Here is an 8,201-nt window from a genome sequence, read left to right on the forward strand (position 1 = left end):
CTTAGGCCAACGTGGTGCCCTCTGTCCTCTGAAGTAAAAGGTTGGCGCTGGGCCCTCAGAGGCTGGCGTTGGGCCATCAGAGGCCACCTCGAGGGCTTCGACGGTCAGACTGTAGCCCTTATGCATGTTTAACCCGGCAGTTGCTGGGGTATTTCGCCACCCAACGTTTGCTGGGGGGGGGGGGGGTAAACGCCCCAACCGATAACTCGAGAAGCAACAATAGGCGCAGCGAAACGCACGAGGCGGCAAACAAAAGAACGCGACGAGACGCTTCAGATGAGTACTTGAAAGTTGAATTTTGAGGTCACGGGTTGGGTCAAGGTCAAGTCAAACACCTGAAATCGGGCTTTCAATAGCATAGCCTTCAGAACCTCACAATGGGCGCCTCTCGTCATAAACTCTGTCAAAACGGTGCACAATCCTTCATAAAAGGCCTAAAAGAGTGTCATATCCATGTAGGGGTCAGTCAAGCATAGGTCAGGGTCAACGTCAGGTCAACCAGGTAGGCACGTATCCCCGAAAATCAAAACTGATATTAGCAACCTGTGACACATGTTTTATGGGTAATTTTGGGCGTAAAACACGATGGTGATATTCATTTTATCATAGGTGTACGGGTTTGGTTCAGAAAGTTCAATTTAAGAAATGCAGGTAGGTATCATGGTCGCAAAGTAGTCACGAGAAATTGCCAAGATTAACTTAAAGATTTTAGAATGCGGAACGATAATCAAAAATCAAAGATAGCTATTTGATTGTTAATGGTATTGGAAGTCTCATGGCGTTTAACCCGGAAAGCGGTGGGCCTACCAGCCACCTTCCGCGCGGTGGGGAGGGGGCATTTTTTTTGCCCCCCGTATCTCCGAAACTACTGGACGGATCCAGAAAATTCATACGGCGTTCGATAGCCCTGTCAAATTTGTCTAGGGTAACCAAATTTCATTGACCTCGGGGTCACCGATGACGTCACAGGTCAGGTCAAAGATGAAATGTTTCACCGTTCACGGGGCTTCTAGGGAAAGCGCTATAACACCGAGTAAAACGCATTATGTCGAAAATCAGCGATAAGGCGTCAGTTGTCTAGTACATATGTTGCTATTAGAGGTCACTGGTCATACCAGGTCAGGTCACAGGTCAGGTCACCAAAGGTCACCAAGGGTCACCACATGAGCCCAACTTTACTAAGTTTATGCGATGCATGTTTTATGGCCAGTTTTTCATTTTCAACTCAATGGTGTTGGTTATAAGACCATCAGGTAGGGGAGGACCGTACAAGAGTACGCACCTAATGCATTTTGTCGTCTCACGCCGTTCGGTTTTGGTTTACGGCTACGATCAGTATATTCCGATAAAGCCTGATCATTTGTCCACAAACTGTCATGACCAAAGCGGCCTACGTCCAATTTAAAGCGTGACCGTAAGCAATTTTCTAACAACCTGCCTTTGCGTACTCTTGCCCGATAGGCAGTACAAGAGTACGCACTTCGTGCGGGTGGAGTACGCACTACGTGTATGTGTTACAGTGCGTCCGCGAAATCCGGGAGTTTGCGAATTTACTAATTAATCCGCGAAATCCCTAGGGACTCCGCGAACTCACATAAACTCTCGTGAATCCACGGAATCACTGCCGTGGTTCCGTGGATTTACTAGAGTTTTCAGTGCGTCCGTGAAGTCACTGAAGAGTCGCGGGGATCTGCGAACTTCCTAGGTAATCCGCGGAATAACGATTCTTTTTCAGTGAGTCCGCGAAATACCGACTCTTTTTTCAGAGAATGTCCAAAAAACAAACGTTATTTAGTTCTTATGCCGATTATTCGTAGAGGCTTAGGTAAAGACAATTCGAGCCGAATCATGTTGCCGATATGCTGGTCCTGTTCTGCGTGTGCCGGCATGGCAAGTACAATCAGTCTATCGGAATTAAACTTAGGGACATTTGGTAAATTTTATGTTACATTGTTACGTAGATACCCTGCTAGCTTTATAATTTTAAATTTTTCCTTAATATATATCCTTATATTACTAGATGCCGGCAGCGCTCGTGCGTTGCCTTGAGCTAGAATTGGAGGATCCATAGCCCAATGAAATGTGCATTATTTTGGAGGCCTTGCCTGGGACTACCACTGAACCGATTTTGAGGTTGATAGCTTAAAATTTATTTGAGCCAGAGGACCTCACGTCAAAACGGTTTTCCGACCCCAGCACGTGCAGCCTGCACCCTCGCAGACGGTGACCCCCTGGAAACTGGTTCAAGGTGTTACCGATGTGTCCCGCCAGTACCTATGGCTTTGCCCGTGACCTCGGGTTGACCTGTAGCCTTGACAAAAAATTTCGTGTCACCGAAAATTTGAAGCGGAATAGCATGTGCCACGAAGCACCGAGCGAACCGAGGCCAGCACCAAAAGTTTACCTCGCCGGAGACGAATCAAACGGTCCCACTTTCGTCCCGATCGGTCCACCCATTTTGACTCCAGGTCCAAAAAAGCTTGGACAAACTCACTCACATACTCACTCACTCACTGACAAACAGGTTCAGCCAAACTTTTTTTCAGCGACCCACCAATGGGAATTTCCGGATGCAAAAGCATGCTATCGCATGCTTTTGATCCTCCAATTCTGGATTCAAAAAAAAAACTTATGCGCCGCACACTTCCACTTCAAAGGTGTGTATTTGCTGTAAAGAGTTAGGTAACAATCTGAATGGACCTCGAGCTCACAATTGCGAATGGTTGTTAACCCGCGCACCGACCGGAGGGTATATCCGTATGTCTGCCCCCCCCCCCCTGAAAATTGTCGTAAATAACGAGAAAAACAACGCTGCGCGTAGCACCGCGAAATTTTGCTCCCGTATCAATTTTACACATTGTGTGTAAATTTGAACCTCCTACCTTTCAAGGTCAAGTCACCAGGTCAGTTGGAATACCTTGACCTCAAATCACTTTTTTGCAACTTTGTCACCGCTTCAGAGCTACATCAGATGACGGAGTCTTTTGACAGTTGCAGGATGTAATTAGGTCATTGGTAGCTACAAATTGTTTAGCTTGGAATTTCGAGATCGATGACCTAAGGTCAGGTCAATTTCTTGACCTCCCCATTATGAGTCAATGGGGGGAAAATCAACAGCCTGATTTTTTTCCACTAAAACGCGTCGGAATGGCCTAATATACCATGAATGACTTCATATACGATCAACCTTCGGACAACCTCGAGTCACCAAAGCTAGAATTGTAGCCAGATTGTGCACAGATGTTGACTGGTGTGTTCTGGTGAGAGCATGTTACCTCATGTACATGCACATAATCAACATAGTATAGGGGGGCAATTGGACCCCTGGCCCAGCTGTTTGGCCCCTGATCAAGCTAGAGCTTCGCCGAAAAATCAAGCGTGTTGCTTATGACGAGAGAAAGCCGAATATATCCAATATCAAAGTCCAAGGTCATTAGTTGACTTTCCAAGTCAGGTCAATGACCCAAAAAGTTGGGAAAATCAGGACCTCTCTAGAACTTCTTAAAGTGAGGGTGTTACGGGGGTATTTCGGGGTGCTGATCACGAGTTTCATGTTAGTTTTGATTCCAGACGATGGGGTCATGCAATATATGCCAGGTCGGGTTAGGTTAGGTCAGGTCAACCAATAGGCGTCCTGCCTGCTATTCATAGTAGGTGTTGCCCACCACTGACAGCTTTGTAAGATGTTATGAAGGCACCACAACTACTTCGTAAATGTTCAAATGGCTGTTAAATTCGAAATCAGCTCCAAAAACTACTCTAGAAACAAGTAAAACTCAAAAAGTGAACCAAGGTCGTCAAAGGTCATTGACCTTGACCTGACTTAACCCGCGCCCCGCTGGGGGGGGGCAGAATCTGCCCCCCCTCCCGTTTTTCGCCAATAACTTCTAAACGCGTTACGCCAGCGACGTCAAACTTTTAGTACCTTATCATACATCAATTTGACACGTTCCCTGAAAATTTGAGCGAAATCCGTCGGAAATTTTTTGAGAAATTGACGTTTTAGTGACGTCATGTTCGCCATTTTCGCCTAAAAAACGGCAAAATTTCAAACGCCGCTAACTTCTTCATTTTTAAAGGAATCAAGACGTAACAAAAAAGGTTATACGTGATTCTACTTTGTCTATCAAATAGCTATCTCGGTTTTTTGAAAATTTTGGATTTTGGCCAAAAATTTTCCAAAAAACTGACTTTTTTGGGAAAATAATTATAAAATCCAAAATTTTGAGTTTATCGAAAAAACCGGAATATATGTCAAAGAAGTGGTCTATGTGCACCTACATACCAATTTTTAGAAGAATCGGTTCAAAAATGTTGGAGTTATTCAAAATTTTATGACGTCACGACACACAAAAATTTTGAAAAATGATTTTTTTGGAAGTTCTAGAGCTCGTACGGAAATAAAAATAGCACCATTCGATTCGCCGTGAAAAACTGCATCGGATAGACACCTTTTTAGGCCTTAACAACCAACTTCAAAATTTGACCTCACTTGACCTGACCTTGACCTGACCTCGACCTGAAATTCATCCAGAGGTGGTCCATATCACTTATTGAGTGTGCCTATTGAATTCCATGAGTAAAATGGCCCATAAAACATGTGTCGCACATGCCCTTTTCTATATTTTGTTTTTGGTGACCTGACCTGACCTGACCTGACCTTGACCTTGACCTTTGAATGACTTTGTGTGTAACGAATATTGTCTTGGTAGTCTAAGAACACGTTTTGGGCAATCAGTCTCAGTCCATTCTTCGGCAACTACGGTGCAAGGCCGATACTGTAGAAACTTGCATTTTGTACCCTTGACCTGACCTTGACCTGACCTCTGACCTACTTAAGCAAAAAAATTTGGGCTCTTAAGATCCGCCTTGTTGAGAGCTTTCGATTGCCGTTTTCCCCGTCTTTCTACGACCATCGGTTCGGAAGTTAGACAGGGGGGGCAGAATCTGCCCCCCCCCCCCCCAGCAGGGCGCGTATGGCTGAATAGCCCAGCGGGGCGTGGGTTAAACATGACCTTGTCATCCACCATACTGCATTACACCAGCATCATTACACCATGTTCGAACGTTTAAAACCACATAAAGACTGGAAACGCGCGGATAAAGTGAGCTGGCATACGCCGAATCGCGATTCTTACCAAACATTGTCTCGAGAAATCGGTCACGGGTCAAAAGGTCAGTTGGGTCAGGGTCATGGAATTTTTAGGTTGGGTGTAAAATTGATGAAGTCGATGGTACTGAACGTCTCGTCGCGATCAGCTGCTTGTTGCACGAGAAATTTGCGAAAAACCATGGGGGTTCCATCCGACCGAAGGTATCGTACCGTATGTATATTCACCGTGTCGCACTGTCGGGACCTCGGTAACGGACAGACGCACCTACCTCGAATAGTGTTATAGACGGCTGAAGTCCGATGCAATCATTTTAACTCGTATTGATTGAAAAGAATCGGCATTTCGCGGATTCACTGAAAAAGAATCGCTAGTCCGCGGATTAACTAGGAAGTTCGCAGATCCCTGCGACTCTTCAGTGACTTCACGGACGCACTGAAAACTCTAGTAAATCCACGGAACCACGGCAGTGATTCCGCGGATTCACGAGAGTTTACGTAACTCCGCGGAGTCCCTAGGATCAACCAGTGACTTTGCGAACTCACGGATTTCGCGGACACACTGTAACATATGTTATGCATTCCTACTCGCTGGAATCAATGCATTAATTAAACTTTTGTTACCTATCTTTATTGCCGCAGCCACTAAAACGGTCACTCTTAACCCTCGCCCTGGCAGGGGGTGTCGATGCGACCCCCCCTAAGGTTTTTCGAAGATAGCGTAAAAACGGCGGCGCGCAGCGCCGCCAAATTTTGCACAGCCTATGGGGCAACCTTTTTACATATGACCTGAAAATTTCAGGTCCGGGTGACCTTGGGTCAGGTCACCAGGTCAGAAAAACCGGTACAAGGTCATGGTCAAATTTCAAGTTTCTTTTTGCACCTGTCCAACTCACAGTTTTGGACTGATTTCCTTCAAACTTTCAGGATATGCTAAGTTCACTGAGTTGTATAACATATATTCCGTTTTTTTTTTGAGGTCACTGACCTGAGGTCAGTTAGAGGTCATTACGTCGTACTGGGAAAATACTAAATTCGGAAAATACTGGAGATATCCGCTTCGTTCTATCACTTTTGTGCTTTGAAACCACAGTACTTAACAGCAGGTCACTTGGTGCTTCTTTGTTTGGTGTACTTATCCATGGGTCAGGTCAAATGAGGTCAACTGAGGTCAAATGACGTTTTTGCCAATAACTAGGCACATAATGACGCTAGAGCTTAAAAAATGGTGTCATTGTGTTCCTGGTGATCAGCCGAATCGAATGATATGCGACATGATGCAATTTGATTAACTTGAACTTAATTAATTAATTTAAGTTTACTTAAAAATTAAGAAAAAACTTTAAGTACACTTAAGCAAGGTAAGAAGTATATCATTCGACGCGCCTTGACGTGCTGAGTTCACTGGTGCTTTTCTTTTTGCTCTATCTTAATTAGATCAAAAGTTATAAGCGAAAAACTTTTGACCTGTTTTTAGCGAAATTTTTACATTCATACCCCCCAAAACCCCCCTAAATATTGACCTAGAGCAACCAAATTTGCACAGGGGAGAGAACTGCAGGGGGCCCACCTACCTACCAAATTTGGTGTTTCTAGGTGCCATAGGAGCCAATCGCGAGGGGGGGGGTCGCATCGACCCCCCCCCCCCTGCCAGGCCGTGTTATGAAAAATGCCCTGCCAGGGCGAGGGTTAACAGAGTCGAGGCGCCCCGCTGTGGTCGTGCAAATGCCCCCTGGTCTACCAGAAACAGTGATGCTCTTCGTGGTTTCCCCAACTGCTCGGCGTCCCCCCAAGTGTCATCCACCTTGTTGGCCAATCCCGTGAATCTGCTGAGGGGTTGCGCGCCTGATGCACTAAGTTGATTAATACAACACAACCACGCACTCGGAAAACTGCGTACTCTTGACCGCCACGGCAATGCGTACTCATGGCCGACACATACGGTAGACACAAAGCGGGCTGAGAGCTGGCGCCACAGTCGTCGCGTAAACAATTGGGACTTGACACACACACCAGATTCCCCGTGGTATCTTGATAGGAAAAAAATGAAAATTCTATTGCCGCTCCCTGAGGAAGGTCACACCTTTTCCTGCACCCCAAAAAGTCTAAAAGCGATGTGAAAAACACGTCTAAAGGCCTGGCTACACTATGCGTTTTCTGCGTGCGTTTTTGCAGGTTTGCGTGTTTTGCGTAATATCGTTCTAGGAAAAAAGTTATAAACAATATAATTTTTACTTTGGTTATATACCCCTCGCCCGTAAACGGCGATCTGCCACCTTCGCCCATGCAGGGGGGGGGGGTTGGTGCGACCCCCCCCTTGGCGTTTGAAAACGGAGCGTCGTAGAGCTTAGCGGAAAAGACCAACGGATTGCTCTCGCCGAGATCTCGCGATTGGTGGTATATTTTTTGGTCCTAGGTCAACATTTGACCTACTTTTGACCGGTCAAAGGTCAAATTTTCGGAAAAATAGACTTTTTTCAACTTTCGGCGGCGATTGCGGCAACACGGTGGGAGATATCGACTTGAAACCTTCACTATCGTGTTCCTTGATCAATTCTCTATCGTTTGGTATGTATTTCGTTTCCCTAGCTCTAAAAATGGCGCGTTGGGAGCGCCGGAAGTCGGCAAGGTCACAGTCGGCGGCAGAAATTCGAAAAATCAAAATTTAAATTTTTGAAATCTGATTGTATTTTTGGATTTGGGAGGTCCATTTGCTCCCTATAGAAGCTAATATTGCTGCATATTCCCATTGAGGTGACAAGAATTAGCAAAAAAGTGGTTCGGGCGCTTTTCAAAAATAGTACCGGACGCTGTTCCACTTGTGACGTCATAGCTCCGTGACCTGACCTGACCCGGTCAAGTTTCTTATACCATATGATAGCCAATACTTACCCCAACATGCATGGGAAGTTTCATCACGATCCATCAACCGATCTCTGTACCACCGGCAGGAAACCTCGGGCGTTGGCACTCAGTTTGTGAAAATCCGGCCGGAGGCTGTTCCCTTTGTGACGTCATAACTCCGTGACCTGACATGACCCGGTCAAATTTTTTTCATCAAAAGATGCGCAAGGTTTGCCCCATAAGGTAC

This window comes from Amphibalanus amphitrite, unplaced genomic scaffold (assembly GCF_019059575.1).
Source record: "Amphibalanus amphitrite isolate SeventyFive unplaced genomic scaffold, NRLGWU_Aamphi_draft 000425F_arrow, whole genome shotgun sequence".
Classification (NCBI taxonomy): domain Eukaryota; kingdom Metazoa; phylum Arthropoda; class Thecostraca; order Balanomorpha; family Balanidae; genus Amphibalanus; species Amphibalanus amphitrite.